General features: G+C 41.0%; 1 pseudogene; it reads left to right on the top strand.

Moving 5' to 3' along the window:
- The first annotated feature begins 481 nt into the window (after positions 1 to 481).
- LOC141789246 (uncharacterized) lies at positions 482 to 14,555 on the top strand (annotated as a pseudogene).
- The last annotated feature ends 3,021 nt before the right edge of the window (positions 14,556 to 17,576 follow it).

The following is a 17,576-nucleotide window of genomic DNA, read 5'->3' as shown; positions in this document are numbered from 1 at the left end:
ATGTTGAAATTAATGTTAAAAACTTTGAAGAAACTTTTTTTAATAAAGTTATTTTGAACAATGTGTGCAAGGGAAAGCTGACTTTTGTAATTTTTGGTTATTATTTAATGGCTTATTATAAATAAATAAATAAATAAATAAATAAATAAATAAATAAATAAATAAAAATGATATTACTTAACTGGCTCAGTATGCAGGTTCTGTCCACATATCACATTTAAATTTTCAGTTTTCAAGGCATTTGGGGCTTTCATATGTGATACTGTCAAAATGAGAATTTTGTTCATGTTTTAATATTTTTTTTCTTGTTTGTTTCCTCATAGCGTCATTTTTTGTTTATCATAATTGTGATATGTCGTTTTATGTCTGGTTCATTTATAATAAGAACCACAGAGATGCACACAAGGACATGTTATTTCACTACATGGACACTTGGGGGCAGCACGGACCAGCAGCGTCACTGAGACTCTTTTGGTTACGTAGCGGGAGCTGGATTTATAATCTGGTAGAAGGGAAAATGAGCATCAGCCATATGGTTTCTCTGACGCCTGTACGAAATTTCTTATATTTAAAGGTTTGTTACCGGTCTTTTGTGTAAACGGATGTTTTTCTAAATGACATGAACCCCTAATGCTTTCTGATTGTAATGTTCAAAGTGTGCTAAGGGTAAATATTAAGTTTAACGGTTCGTGTTAATGTGAGAAAATGTCGCCGTAGCTCATTCATTCTTCTTCTTTTTTTCCTGTTTCCCCCTTTGTTTTCGTTTGGCTCCCGAACATTTGAGGGTTATTTCTCTTTGCAACAAGTTAATTGTGTGTATGTTTCATGTCTAGACCGCTACAGGCTAAAAATGATGAGCAATTCAAGATCAGCATTAGCTGCAGCCCTGTTCAAGGGGCGCGATCGCCATCTGTAGCTGTAGTAGCTGTTGTAGCTTTTGTAGCTGTTGTAGCTGTTGTAGCTTTTGTAGCTTTTGTAGCTGTTGTAGCTGTTGCAGCTTTTGTAGCTGTTGTAGCTGTTGTAGCTTTTGTAGCTGTTGTAGCTTTTGTAGCTGTTGTAGCTTTTGTAGCTGTTGTAGCTGTTGTAGCTGTTGTAGCTTTTGTAGCTGTTGTAGCCGTCGTAGCCGTGGCAGTACTAGCTCATGAGCAAACTGTGAGTTACATGGTTTGTGTGTTTGGTTTGTTTGGTTGTACATAGTGTAAAAAATGTTTAACTGCAGAGAATATTAATTCTATTGTAAGAAAAGGCAATGTCAGTCATTTCAGGATTACTTCTTTTATGAAAAGACAAAAATAGATCACACAATTTAATGTAAAGCTTTAAAGTTATGGTTCATCGGAATGATTTAGTTATGGTTAGATATTGTAAAAGATGTAAAAAGACAAAAGACAATTTATGTGAAAAGAAACATTTTATGTTATCTGTGGATAAAACTTATGGTTTGTTACAAAGAGAAGAAGAGAGACTAATTTAAGACTGCGGTTGAACATTGTAGTGTATATGTAAATAATAATCTGGTTGAACGTAAGATGAGCAGCAGCTATATGGTTTCTCTGAGGCCTGTACAAAATTTCTAATATTTACAGGGCAGTCCTGACAACCAAATGATCCCTACATCTGTCTAGCGGAAACCTGGCTGGGACCCACTACACATACATACTCATGTCTTTTGATACCTGTTTTACAATCAAGCATAATAACCTTGACTCTGTCTTTGGGTGTTAGGCTTTTAAAACAGAACGTTAAAAATGCTTCAGTGCAGGTGTTTAAAACCTGAAGGAGACACAAAGTCATGTATTGACAAAGGAAAAGACAAAGATGGGCTTGAAGTCATGTTCATCAGTGCTGTCAAGGGTAAGTGAATCTCAATGACAGTTAGCCAAACATTGAATGTTTCCCCTGACTTTTCTTCACTTTTCTTTGCGTCTTGACCAGGGTGGGGAGTCTTTGCTGAGGCTTCTTTTGAAAAAGGAGACTTTGTGTTGGGATATTGCTGTGAAATTATCACAAAACAAGAAACTCTGTTTGCAACACGGGATAATCCAGTGAGAGGCCATCACTTATAATCATGGAGACTGCGACTTGCTGTGGGGAGACAAGGTGATCCTATTTTTATGTTGTAAAACTGATGAGACTCTATGTGAAATGTGTGCTGAATGCATAATATGCTATCATGCTGTATGGCCCAATCCCAATGTCATCACTGACTTTGAGGAGCGCTCCACAAACTTCATGAGGGCTTAGGGCTGTCCCACTGTCAAATCACAAAGTGTGTGAGGGATCTCTTGTTGACTTTATGAGCCCTTACTGCACCCTTTTCCGAACCACCTACTACATACTACATGTGAATGTAGTATGTAGTAGACAGTACATACTACCTACTGCTTTTGCTTGTAGTATGTAGTATGACTGCTCTGTTGGTTCTGTTTTGTAGTATACTACTCTGGCATACTACAAAACACTCTGGTGTACTTCTCCCAGAAGGTGGAGCTACAGATGATGTTGGGTTTTTTGCCTTTAATATAAATGTACAAAACAAGCCATTGGCAGATCTTGGCATTCAGTCATTTTGTTAATCATATCAAACAGAATCATCATTATTGATTTCTAATCTTACACCAAAAGTTATATCGTTTACTGAAAATAAATCTGAAAGGGATTTTTATTTTTTACAGTTGATGTAAAAACTAGGGATGTCCCAATATTACATTTTCACTTCCGATACGATACCGATACTGCAGCATTGAGTTTTAACCGATACCAGCATGATATCAGCATTAAACATGCATACTTTTATTACTTATTTTGTAGTATGTCTCTTATGTTAGAAAAGGCTTGATTAAGTGATATTATTCAAACAAAGAACAGTAGTCAGCAACATTAGGTATGAGGAAAAACTGACCTATTTATCATTAACCAATGGGTAACAGAAATTTTAACATTAAACATAAGAATATTTTAGTAATTGAATAAAATAAATAATAAATTCAGGGTTCGTACAGGTCCTTGAAATCCTTGAAAATGCTTATTTTTTCATGTTGTGTTTTCAAGGTTTGAAAAGTACTTGATTTTCTTTTCGAGTGCTTGAGAATGCTTGAATTTATAATCGTATATAACTACTCAGCCTCCTAATTCAACAGATCGATCCAATAGAGAGAAATAAAATAAAATTGTGGCGGAAAAAAAAAAACGTTCCATCTGTTAGGCTCGCGGGTGTAACATAACTGGTCTGTTTATATGTGCGTTGTGACGTCTCCCCCATCAGGATTGTTCCTTAAGCAGCATGCCGGGAGGCATGACCGTTGACTGGAGAAAGAAAAATACAAATTTTGGATTAAACGTGGCGCAAATCCCCGTGCAGCATACTGCAATGTATGTAAAAAGGAGATTGCAGTGGAAGCTATGGGCGAGTCGGCACTCGCCAGCCACATGAAAGGTACCCTGTTAGCCCTACACGTTAATTAGCCAATTAGCCTGCTACCTGTTGAAGCTAACCAACTTTTCATGCTACATGCGAGGCATGAGTGATGAAGGAAGTGTCCCATTTAACTTAAAGGTAGTGTTGCCCGCGGGTGTTTGTCGGGGCAGGTTATAAAATAACTGCGGTCGGGCGGTGACAAGTTTTGTCTACAAATACCGGGTCGTGCCTGGTCTGAGCATACGGCCGCGGCGGAGTGGGAGGCTCGCCCTGTACATACGAAGGAACGAAACGGCAATTCTCATTGAGACCCGGCACAGACGAACAACGGTCATGTGATAACCTGCCCCGAGCATCAAACCATAAAGGTTAGATGGCTCGTTCGTGCTAAAGCCACGCTACCGGCTTGGTTTATTATAAGCGTCTGAGATGTGGCTATCTAACTCATTGTTTGAGAATAATAAAAACCATAGAATTCGATACAAAAAGTAGGGCTGGGTTAGAAAAAAATCGATTCTCAAAATTAAAAACGATCCTCATTTTCAAAATTTGACATCGATTCATAAAGTCCAAGGATCGATCTTTTAATTAGATTTGTTCAGATTAATTCTGAGGGTCTGAACTGGAGATATGACTTCACTGTTTGTCTTCAGACTGATCCACTGAGCTGTCAGCTGCTTCATTAACATACACGGTGTTGGGAAGGGTGCGTTTAATTTGTTCTCCCAGTCTGCCCTATTTGTGGACCATCTACTGTGGAGGGATGTTGTTTTCACAAAGGAGGGAGCTGCATTAAAAAAATTGTTGTAATATAATAAATTTCATATAAATCCTCATAATGCTCCTAATACTCTTAGTTTCAAAGATAATGATACCAGTTTCGTCAGCAAGTGATGAGAATCAGTTCTTTGAGAAGTAGTAAAAAGACAAGAATCAGGAAAAAAAATGCTGTTTTTTTTGTAAATGCGAGTCCTCTCTGTGAAGTTGTGAACAAATGTGCTGTTAAACACAAAACAATGAAATTGCCATTTTGTGTGCGCATCAATTTCTTAACATTATGAAATTAACAACTGCTCACAGTACTTGAAAAGTTTGAAAATTGACCTTGAAGTTCCTTGAAAAGTACTTGAATTTAACCATGAAAAATCTGTATGAACCCTGATTACATAATCACCAAATATAGCCGCTGACAGTTTCAGTCCTCTGCGGTTCTCACACTCTCACTCAGACTGTCTTACACTCTGTCTCTTTCTCTGAAGAAGATCCTGAACAGCAGCATCTTCAGATTAAAAATCTGGCTACACAATGCCCGCACAATGTTAGGAGGATCTGTGATGTGCAGGAACATTATTCAAAATTGGGGTGTGAAAGAAGTAAATCAGAGTTTTAGAGTGTTCGTAGAGGAATATTTGGTTTGAAAATGGAGAAACAGTTACATTTGATACCACAATGAGAGGACAGCAAGACACAAAAACAGCAGCTGACAGACTTTTTCTTGCATATTAGATTGTGAGGCGACTGCCCCCATGGCAAATCTCTCACTGCCCCCGCCCTGGTCAGAGTCTGATGAGCGATACCAGGAAGAGAAGTGATTTCTAAGGACATCATTTGGTGAATAACTGCAGCAGTCCTGAACACCAGAAAAAGTGGAGCCAAAATTTTCAAAGAAAAAATGTTTTGACTCTTGAAGCTTCGTGAAGGGTTGTCCCCAGACAGTTTCTTTTTTTTTTCAGGAAATTTAAACTGACTTTGCAGATTCCTGAATGCACAATGACCTGCAGAGAATTAAAGGCTTCCTAGACTTTCATCTGTTTGACCAAATCATGTGAATGCATGCTTTATGGCTTGATCTGACAAGTTTAATGTTCAGAATCAGAATCTGAATCGCCTTCATTCGCCAAGAATTTCCAAGAATACAAGTAATTTGACTTTGGTTTAAACTGCACTCTCTCAGTACAATTATTGTAAATAGAAAACACTAAGGCCCCATTTACACAACGTTTCACCTGAAAACGCTGAAACGCAGTAAAAACGCAGTGAAGACAATCCGCGTTTACACGTAAACGCCGAGGGACTGAATACACTGTAGTAAGCATGCCAGGCCTGTAGGTGGCGCTATAACTGTCTTGTCCAGAAGCCGCTTTTAGTAGATCTCCACTGAAGTAGAGTTGAGCTGATCATTCTGTGTATTGGGGAATACTAAGTGCTGAAGTGGAGCAACAGATGCACATTTTGTATAAAGACAGTCAGCAGATACAGCAGATTGAGCTGCACAAGCACAACATGGTAGTTCGCGACGATCGTAACAACGGTACTGTTGTCCTGTTGTATGCGCTCTTGTGGAGTGTGATGTCAGCGTTTCCACTGAAAACGCCAGCTTACTGTTTACACGGCAACGGTGATGCCAGCGTTTAAGAAAAACCCCGCTCTTGAGGCAGTCTTCAAGAAGTTGAGTTTTAGGTCGGCTGAAACGCCGTTTCTGTTTCAATGCGAGGCTGAAACGCAACAAAACTTATGCGTTTCACCCTAAAATTGTTGTCGTGTAAACGGCCCTTAAAAAACACTAGATACTAAAAAAATGGAAAAATAGAGCCTAAGTAGTAGGGAAAATAATAATAACGATATTGAATAATCAACTTTGTACAGAGTAGAATAAAAAAAGATATACACATATATGTATATACATGTATGTTTGCAGTGTTGTCAGAATTCTGCACATATGAAAACCAGTAATTATGAGGTGACAGGTGCAACAGTTAGAAATCTTGAAGGCACATGTGATATTGCCATGTACTGAAGTTCAATAACAGCTGATTTTTATTTCATGTTACAGTCGGTCTACGGCTGCATCAGAGAGCACCTTAGAGGAAGAGAAGCCACGTCAGGATGAAGGAAGCCTCCGAACCCCCTCACCTCTCGTCCACGGACGAATCTCCAGCGATGAAAGTGACGCTGAAGGAGCCGAGGAGCATGTGGAGTTCTCCTCATCTGCGACGCATCCCAGACCGCTGGCGGTGAGCAGTTTACGCATTGGTTTACCGATGAAAGAAAGATTTTCTATTTTACTGTTTCAAAGACACACCGAGCTCTTTCTGGTCTACAGGGAGCAGAGTTTAAAAATCAGCGTCACCCACAGTGAACTTTTTAAATTGTTATGCTGTCTGTGTTTCTCCAAATACCAGAGCGTGTCATTCAGACAGTCAGAGTAGAAAGAGGAACCAGTGTCTCATTTAACTTTTCTGTTTGTTCATCTGCTGTGCAAAAAAACTTAACAACACCACTCCTGAATATGTGCGACAGGAAAGTCATCATTACCCTGAAAAACACAAGGTTTTTAAACTATGGGTGAACACATCTGATAAAAAAAGCACTGCTTCAAACAACTGTTGAGCCACCCTCTTGCTTTTTGTCATATTTGAAGGTTGTTTTGTGTCACTAGACAGAAAGCCTCAGGATAATGAAAGTTATAGATCCGTTTCACAGGTCCCTCTTCATCATGAGGACTCGTTACAGACAACAGATCCTGTGTGCTGCAGAGCTGCTTAGTGATCCATGCACCTTTCTGCTGTAAAAACTGAGGGTTTACTCTCCATACCTGAGTGCTTCAGCTACTGACAGCTCCCTCACAGATTTATCACAGCCCTGCTGGGTTTTCACAGTATCAGTGCTGGGTTTCAACAGCTCTGAAGTCATTATGTTGTGGTTCAAGTCCACGACATGAGACTAACTGCCCTAAATCAAGCAGGTGAGGTGGCTGCATCTCTCCTCTTGTCTCTATGTGTCTGCTGCAGACACTAGCCTACATCCTTCAGAGACGCTAACAGACGGAGGACGATGTGTACTGCCTGTCTGTGTCAGAGTTATAGATGTGACTGAGGGCAGAGCAGAGAAACACACAGCAGCTGGGTGAAGCAGTTTGGCTGCAGACAAACAAACCTGACACCTTCCTGCACATTTGTGCAGTAGTGTGGGCGAGCTTATTAGTTTTTTAGATCATCACTGCTGTGGTACAATCATAGGGAAATAATGACTCAGTTGTCTGTTTCTCTGCTTTATTTAGCTGCTCTTCCTCTCCTCTGCCCTCTGGGAAAATTCTAACTATGTATCCTTTTTTCGTAAACTTGGGACCTATATTATAAAAAAGAAAATTATTATTTTTCAGTTGTGTCTTTATTTGGGATGGACAGGTATAAAAAAAAGTATAACAACATAGGTAAAAGTGAAAACAGAAGTCCTTCCAGTTTTGTTTTGAATCCAGAAAAAAATGCAACGTCAGTTATTCTCAGGCCGTGTCCATATGTAGCTGGGTATCTGGGAAAACCCATATATTTTTATATGTTTAGGCCGGTCATCCACACAAAAATACAGATTTATGTCACTAAAAATGATGTTTTCTAAAAACTCTGGCCAAAGTGAAGATTTTGGAAAAATCTGGTTTCACGGTTTCATGTTTACACCGGGAAACTGAGTTTTTGGTTCTCAAACGTCACCGATGAAAGGCAGAGGTTCATTCTGATTGATTGGCACGGGTTTCATGTCTGATAAACACTGCCAACTATGGATTTGTCATGCTTTGAGCCGCACTTATCGGCGAGTGTTTCAGGTTTATGTGGACCCAAGTATTCTTAAAAACAAATGAGGGGGAGATATTTGTTTTTGAAAATATCCAACTACGTGTGTAAAAGACCTCAGATGAGACCGAACAAGGTAAGGTCATAAATCATAGATCTGATTTAGTTTCTCCATTATAATGTCCACTTTTCTCAGGTGGCTTGAGATGTAAAAAAGAAACAATAAACTATTATTGTTTCTTTTTTACATCTCAAGCCACCTGAGAAAAGTGGACATTATAATGGACAAACTAAATCAGATACACTCGGATACACTCAAGGACAGTATTGACAATTTGCTTGGGCTAAACTCTGTTGGATCAGGTTCAGATGTTGATTTAACAAGGACTCTGTTACAGCTTACATCAAGATAAAACAGCGTACTTGGACTTATGAACAGGAACCAGAGTGATTGCCTGCCGCTGCGGTCAAACAGTTGTCAATAACTCATCCAAAATAAAATAATTATACTCCAAAACAGTATAACCAGTGAGATCAAATAAAATCTGCTCTCTTGGGGGAAAGAAATGACAGACACATATGATCCAGTTGTTCCATTTTTTTTAAACTGGCCTTTTGGGAGTTTTAATTGATAGGTCAATTTTTCCATCCTAAATATCTCAAGTTATTCCACCCCAATCATCCAGGGAAGACCGAATCAGGCTCAACCATCTCCTTGTAATATTTTTTTTGCTTGCCACCAAGATTAATTGCAGCAGCTTAATCTCACATCTGTGCTCCAACAAAGAGGCAAGACCCAGGTACAGAACATGAAAACTCAGAGGTGCTTGCTCCAGGAAGCCTGGACACCTGTCCAGGAAGCACTCATTGACGGACACTCCCAGAAGATATGAGAATGGATAGCAACAGTCCAACCACCTTGTCTCCAGCACGGCATATGTGCCCATTCATACCACTCCTGATACAATGACTTAGAAACCTTCTCCAGCTGATAGAGCTGAACGTAGACGACTGGAAGGACCAGGAAGCACAAAATCAAACTGGAAAATAGTTAAAAATCACACGATATCAGAAATCAGTGAAGAATGGAACAGTTGGACAAGCTGGTCTATCCCATATAACAGTAAAGGTGTGGATAGAAGATATTTCACACTAGCAATGTATTTTTCTGTTTTCTTCTCCACAGCAGTCCAGTGCTCAATATATTCCTGTATTCTATAGACTGTTTTTAAAATAGCAGTTCTTATGTAACCTAAAAGGAAAAGGAAGCAGTCCTGGTGTTGTTTGATTCTTGAATTAAAAGCATGAATTAAAAGTGTTTCTCTGTAAAATAAAACAAAGACAGTGGTGAAATGTGATGTGACTTTAGCTGCTGGACCTCAGAGTAATGCAGGATGTCAGAGCTGCCTCTGAGCTTCCCATGGTTCAGATAACAGGAGCTGTAACAAGCTTTAACACCCCCTCTTCCGTCTCTAGGTGTGTTCATTCGGCAGCCATTCGCTGGGTCACGGCATCTACACATTTGACAGGAGACTTCATCACCTGAGGTCGGCTCTCAGCAGCATGCTGGTGCAGCACATCAGCGCCCATCTTTGGAAGTATGGTACTGAACTCTGCTTTTATCTCTCTACCACGCTAACATTTACACTTCCACACATTTGGTTTCCTGTTCAGATTCTCCCACCCTGTAAATGTTCTGAGGCTGGTTTGATCAGATGCTGTGCATTGGTAACGGTAGCAGATGAACACGAGTGTATCTCACTGCTTAGTCACTGAAAAAAGAAGCAGATGGTGTGTCCTGCTGCCCAGAATAGCAGCGGTGAGGAGTCAGAGAAGTTGGCAGCGCGATGGAGACTGATTTCACAAAATATCAGCTGATGTAGACCAAGAGCTTTTTACATGATCATATGAAGAAATTCAGGCCACTCGAGCCCTGCAGCAGCATGGGAACAAAGAAACCTGTGCGTCAGTGTGGCTGGTTGATGATCAGAGCTTTCCTTCGCCCACAGTTCTGTTTTTGTCGGAGATGTCAAAGAGTTTTGTTATTGAAGGTTGGGGTTAGTTGTGTTCTTTTCGGTCAAACTGTTTCAATTGTGGTTTATGATTTCAGATATTCACGATATAAAGTGTCAATGCTGGATGTTCATACCAAATATTTGCTGACTCTTAAACCTCTACAAATGTTTAAGATCCTGATTTACTGATCTGTCAGTAAACTGATCAAAATGCTCCACTATAGAAATAGCTCGAGGTCCTAATGAGACTTGCTGAAATTATGAGGTCTCATCTCTGGTTCATGACACTTGGAGGGGTGGGCCTTAAACACCAAGGTCTGCCGATAGCTCTGCCCTCAACAAGCCTCCAGAGGACTAGCCAATCAGAGGGAAGGGGGTTTTTGGAGCAAGGAGCCTTAAAGAGACAGCAGCTGAAAAGAGGCATTTCTAGATGGAGGCCGATATGAGAATTTTCTACAACACCAGTGAGAGAAAAAGGGCAGCTATAACAGGATTACCTTAAGCCCCATTTCCACCAAACAGTCTGGTTTAGATCAGTACAAGTTGGATTGGTTGATCCTGATCCTGTTTGTGTTTCCACAACCAAATATGCCCCCTTGTGGTAGGTGGCATGTAAGCCAGGTGCCGATAGTTGAGTCACTTACATAACAGCATGACGCCATAGCAACGCGACGCAGTGTACATCCCGCAATTCACCTCCTGTGTGATTTCCATGTGGCTCTTTGTTACAAAGCACAATCAAGCTTTGTTTCAGAGAAGACTGTGCTGCGAAAGAGAAATACAGCCGCTATGGCACGGTAAGTGGTAATTCTTTCAACCAATCAATGGTCTGCAGTGTTATAGCTCCACCTTCTGGATTGGTTTAGTCAGAAGAGTCCCAAAAAGTGGGACGGCTCGTCTCGGTTATTTGGGGATCTGTCCCGGGATAAGTCAGCTGAAACACCACAAATGCGTATTCTACTGAGACAACCATAACTGAACCGCTTGGTGGAAATGTGGCTTTAGAGATAGAAAACAAACCCCCTTTTTGAATCCAGCAGTGCCCGGTCTGTCTGTCTAATGATTTCTGGATTGTTTTGTCTTAATGCAGGAAAATACCTCAAGCCACAGACCTTCAATCTTCACCTTCCTCGGCCAGGACCATCACCTCCTCGTCTCCCTCCTCTTCATTACATTCAAAGATCCGTACAGGAAGCCACATCAGCTCCTCCCTCAAAACTGTATTCTCCTCTTCATCCTATTCCTCCAGTTGTGGTCCAGGGAGACCCTCCATGGCCATGCCATCAGAGAACTCGGGGAGCGGAGGCTGCAGCATCACTGGTGGTCACATGGTGTCTCCTAATAAGCCCATGGCTGGGCGTCAGGGGGGCTCGGGGAGACTCAAGAACCCCGTGGGAAGTCCCAGTAAGCAGATGCTGAAGCTCTGTGAGGAGGCCGCCACTGCTGCTGCCCTCCGAAAACGCAAAGCCCCGTCCCAGGAAGGTGAACACTCAGGCCCCGACAGGAACTGCATACTCCTCCAAGATCGGGGCCGACCTCCTTCTGCCGCATCCTCATCCTCTTCCTCATCTTCCTCTTCAAAACCCCCTATTTCCTCTCCTCTACCACACGGACAGACCAATGGCACTCTCTCCCCCAGCAACAAACCCCGCCCTCAGCCCTCCCCCTCAGAATCACACTCACCAGCCGCAAAAGCAGTCTGGACTTACAAACGAACACACACCCCTCTGGGCCATTCTTCACCCCAAGACTCCTCCTCTGCCACCAACAACTCCCACAGCCGGGGCGGCGTGGGGGACTCAGGACTGCACGGGCAGAGCAGTGGGAGGAGCTTTGAGCAGGGGCTAGTGAAGAAACGTAAGGGGGCAGCATGGAGGAGCACTCGCCCTTCTCCAACCCTCAGCGCACCGCCTGCCCTCCTCCTCCAGCTCTGCCTCCTCCACGCCGTGCTCTAACTTTTACACCTGGAAGGACAGTAAAGGAGGGAGGCTGGCTGGGGGCGTGGAGAAGAAACTGGGCACACAGAAGGTGAGTCAGCAAGAGAGACAGACCTGAGAGTGGTTGATAAAGTATTTGGTAGTTTAAGTTTTTAAAATTTTTACAATATAGATTTTTTTTTTACTTGGAAGTGGCAAAAGCAAAAATCAAATGACGTCTGTTTTAACACTGCCGAAGCAAAAAATTAGCTCTTGAGCTCTCAAAAGCAGATAATTAAGAGGTATTTAGTTTTAACCCACACACTCTGCTGGACAAACCAACATTTAGCTAACTTTTATTGTAATGAAAGGCAAAATTCAGAAGATTTCCTGGAATTAGTAACATGTGGGGGTGTCTATCTGTATTTTCATATTTTTCAAAAAACAGACATTTTATGAGTGTCTGCTTCTGTACCCCAGTTTTTAGCTCACAGTGAATGGTCTGCAGGTTGTGACTGTTAAACATCTTTGTGCATCTTTATGAGTTACTAAAGGAATGAAACAAATTGTTAGTATTTGGAAACCTGTAGATTGTGACATCAGATTAGGGAGCTCCTCTGAGGGCAGAGACCCACAGAGCTAACTTTAATCTCGATTTAGCTCCTACCTGCACATTTGTTAATGTGCAGGTAATTAAACCAGAAAATGACATCTTAGGCTGCATTCACAATGCAGGACTTAATGCTCTATTCCTATTTACATTAACATTCACATTACATTTTTAAATGTGGCCTGTCTCCAGACTGCGATGTGAAAAGCTCACTAAAGTGGCCCACATGCTCGGATGAACATTAGTCCCCCAACTGTTTCTCCCCCAGCTCTCCGCAAAGAGAAACAAGAACATGCACTTAAGTTTCACTTTCACTTTTCCTCTGGCCACTTTCAAATGTGGTACTAAATCAGATACATATCCGATTATTCTGAATGCGACCGCGGTCTGAACAGCCAGGTCGCATTTAATGCGACTTTGACGTCATTCTACAGCAGCAGTTTACCTCAGGGCAAATGTTTTCAAAGTCACTTCATGGACAGAACATATATAGAGGTTAATATAGACATGATTATTAAAAAGTGTATGCTTTTTTTATGAAGAGTTTTAGTTATTTATCCAGCTACAAGCTTCATTAAACAATGCATAGAAGGATGAGTGATGAGAAAAAGTGAGGGAGCGCTGGGGTGATCGACTGGCGTCTCCATTACACACAATAAAGGATAAAGGTGAATGAATCGTACGTTTGTATTATGATATCTAACAAACTTAGTTTATTAACACTGCGCCGACTTTTTGAATGGATTAATCAGGCTAAAATAACAGTTTACAGGACGCAGAGACACCGATGATCCACTGCTGTCCATCTCATCCGTGTGTATTTGCGCGCTGCTGTACTTTCCTACCAGACAGCATCAGTCAGAGATCCGTCTGCTCCTGTCTGATCTGCTCCCAGACAAACTACGAAACATCAGAACAGATGACAAAACTAAGTTTTTGCCTCTTTGTTCACCTGTTCAGTGCACTACGGCTCTGAGATGCGGGAGAGACCCCGGTGCGGGAGAGAGCGTCCGCCTTAAGGGTTATAAGAAATATAATATAGCCGTAATTACTTTAATAAGAGATTACTCAAGGTGAGCTGCTGTAACATCAGGCTTTGCGTTATGGAAACAAACTTTCCAGCATTGTGGAGCACAGTTTCGCTCTGTGTTTGTTGCTCCTCATCACACCGTGCTGTGTGTGATGTCATTAATGTTAAACTGAGCATGTGTATCACTTCTGAAGCGTGAGCTGTTCACATCACAGTCTGCAGTCAGGTCACATTACAGGTGCTATCTGAACTGCTGTATGAAAAAGGACTGTCTATACCCTTTTATGCTACGAGTAAATATCCAACATCAAGAAAGGATAAGATCCAGTCTCATCATGAGTGAAGACCTTTGCAGCATTTAGCGAGTTACAATTACAAGGACAAACTTCCTTTAACAGACAGAAACGCTGAGTCGAACTGAGGCTCATGTTACACAGACATCTGCTGGGATCGTGTTGGAGAGAAAGAGAGATGGAGACAGACAATGAGGACATCAGCAACAAAACAGCTCAGGCAAGCTACAGTTAATAAAGGAGGAAGTGTGGGTTGTGCTCGTAGGAAGTGTAATGATAACAGACTGATCTGAATATTCAGGGTAGTTAAAGTCAACAGGTCACATTTCAGCATTTGCAGCGATCACGATAATGATGGGGCAGGGATGAAAGTATCATTTACAGCAAATAGACTAGAACTGCTCTATTAATATTAGCACTGTTACAGTGATGATGATGATCATACTAATAAAAACTTTTGGCTCCTCATCCCCAGGTTACTTCTCGGTTGATGAGAAAGTCTAAAATACTTTAAATCTTTTCATTGCTTGGGTTTCATGTTTGTGAATAAATTCATGAAGCAGTGGTCATATGGAAGTACTGATCCATTTTTTCCTTTTCTCCCAACAGCCAAAACTGCACCATTAAGTGTGCCTGCCTTACAAGGCACTATGAGGGAGCCAGCTCTGCTCAGTCCAAGACCGAGCCAACAGGACTCAAATGTGTGTTTGTGCAAGTGTGTGTGTGTGTGTGTGTGTGTGTGTGTGTGTGTGTGTGTGTGTGTGTGTGTGTGTGTGTGTGTGTGTGTGTGTGTGTGTGTGTGTGTTTTGTCTACTGAGCAAATGCTCCAGTATGAGTGTGTCAGGCTGTGTGTATGTGCAGAGTTAGTGCAGTTTGGATGTGTCGCTGTGTGAATGTGTCGTCTGGACGGATGTCTGAGGAAGAACTGGGAGTGGGAGGATGGACTGAAATTCAGAGTATGGATTTAGATATACCTCAAGACCATCCGGTTATGCTGCTAAATTAAATATGTCGGTTTATAAAAATTGATTAAAAATGTCCTTTACACTTGGTTTCTGTGATTGATTTCTTGAGGCTCTATTTTTTATTTCTGCTCTTTAGATTCTTGATTTTAGTTCATGATTTTTCAGTTTATTGAAAATTTTTACACAATTATTTCATTATTGCTGTGAATGCAGCAATGCATTCACAGCATATGTTCTTCTGTTACAAAAAAAATTCTTCTTCTTCATTCTTCCACCCGCTTTTTTGGACCGCTAAGGATCCTACAAACTTCAACAGATTTTCACCGTTCAAATTTCAAAATCAGAACGCGTGTTTCAGTGGGTACAAGGGGGCTATGACTCTTCAGAAACTTTTCACAAATACTTTCCGAGATATTCAACGATTTACGAAATTTCGGTCCCATGGAGATGATTGTGGAATTTTTCAAAATTTCCTCTCTTCAGGACATTTTTTCAGCCTGCTTCAAACCCTCCTCATTCAGTCATACATTCAGCTACAAACTCCATTCAAACTTCAAAATATTCAGCTATCTTTTGGCTTCAATTAGTGGGTTTCAAATGTTTCCTAGCATTCATAGTTTCTTCACAATGACCCTTCAAAGGTCATGATGCATTTCAGTGGGGAGTGGGGGAAACGAAACCTGGAAAATTTCTGGGTAAACTGCTCTCTTTGTCACAATTTTTGCCCCACATAGGCATATTATATGTCAAAATGGAGGAGGGCTTGTCCTGCTTCTGACAAAGTGGTTTTTAAAGCAAAAGGATGGAGCACTTTTTCACAAAATGGCCAACTGTCATGAGAAGTTCAAAAAAATCCCCAATATACCTCCATGTTAATTCCTGAGGGGTTTTCTCAGAGATCAGTCAAATTTCCCTCATCTATCTATCGCTCTCATGGGTCCAGTTCTTGACATTCATGCATGAAATTTAGACGGACAGCTTCCTCTGGGTCTCAGGATTCCTACGTTTTTTTCAGTTTTTATTCAGGCCCTCATGGTTTTGGCAAGGTGACAGGAGATTCGACTCTTGCTTTGCCACAAAATCTTCAGAAATTTACAGTAACAAGGGCAAAGTTCTGCACCTGCACCTGCACCCTCTCCGTCTCCATGGAAACCTTTGATCACAGTATCACACTTTAACAGCATTTGACTTCCATTTCCCTGATTCAGCTCTTTATTTTCCTAGATTTTTTTCTTTAAATTTAAATTCCTTCCTCTAATTCTTGAATTGATTCAGCCATTCAAACTTTTAAATCCAATTTACGATTACACTGATTCATGCTTCATGATCATTCTTTTTGTGAGAATTGCAAGCACCTTTACACCCTGATTTCAAAGGGAATGTGTTGGGAATCAACAGACTCCACCAGCTCTCTGATGGCAGTTGGTAAACAATGATCACCATGGCAACATCTGGCTTCAGATGGGCCTCAGCTGACAGGCTTACATGGTTAAAAAACTCACACGCAGGACACACAGGATAACCTTTTAACAGCGTTTAAGATATCTGACTTGCATTTTTCCTCAGTCAGTTTATTATTTCCATAAATGTTCTATAAAATTTAATTAATTCCTTTAATTTTTGAATAGAGGCAACCATTTCAACTTTAAATTCATTCATCCATTCCATTTATTCATCCATTAATTTCCTTTCATCCAAGGGTTCATGGCAGGGTAATTCAGCATTCTGCATTAGCAGTTGAGCACAAGCTTTTAAAGACTTCATTCAACCATATTCAGACAAATCTTCAGTCATTCATGTTCGGTACTCTGCATTAGAATTTCAGTGCGAGTTATTTAAGACTTCATTCAGCCATTTTCAGACATATCTTCGGTCATCTATGTTCAGCATTCTGCATTAGCAGTTCAGCGCAGGCTGCTTCAGCACTCTGCATTCACAGCGCAATTTCTTCAGGAATTGCTTTTCTAGTTTTTATTCAGGCCCTCATGGTTTTGGCAAGGTGACAGGAGATTCGGACTCTTGCTTTGCCACAAAATCTTCAGAAGATTACAGTAACAAGGGCAAAGTTCTGCACCTGCACCTGCACCCTCTCCGTCTCCATGGAAACCTTTGATCTCATGCAGCTGTTTATTTTAACTTATCAAAACATCCAGGAACAAAGACACGCATGTGTGTGTTTATTTATCAGTGATCACCAATGTAAAATCTGGCTTCAGGAAAGCCTCACCAGACAGGTTTACATGATGGAACACACACACACACACACACACACACACACACACACACACACACACACACACACACACACACACACAGGGCAGAAAGTATCACACTTTAACAGCATTTGACTTCCATTTCCCTGATTCAGCTCTTTATTTTCCTAGATTTTTTTCTTTAAATTTAAATTCCTTCCTCTAATTCTTGAATTGATTCAGCCATTCAAACTTTTAAATCCAATTTACGATTACACTGATTCATGCTTCATGATCATTCTTTTTGTCAGAATTGCAAGCACCTTTACACCCTGATTTCAAAGGGAATGTGTTGGGAATCAACAGACTCCACCAGCTCTCTGATGGCAGTTGGTAAACAATGATCACCATGGCAACATCTGGCTTCAGATGGGCCTCAGCTGACAGGCTTACATGGTTAAAAAACTCACACGCAGGACACACAGGATAAACTTTTAACAGCTTTTAAGATATCTGACTTGCATTTTCCCTCAGTCAGTTCATTATTTCCATAAATGTTCTATAAA

This window comes from Halichoeres trimaculatus, unplaced genomic scaffold (genome assembly GCF_033239565.1).
Source record: "Halichoeres trimaculatus isolate MK-OKI-2021-1 unplaced genomic scaffold, fHalTri1.1 fHalTri1_scaffold_4, whole genome shotgun sequence".
Lineage (NCBI taxonomy): Eukaryota > Metazoa > Chordata > Actinopteri > Labriformes > Labridae > Halichoeres > Halichoeres trimaculatus.
Note: the sequence above shows the minus strand (reverse complement) of the source record. Positions and strands in the feature narration are given on the sequence as shown.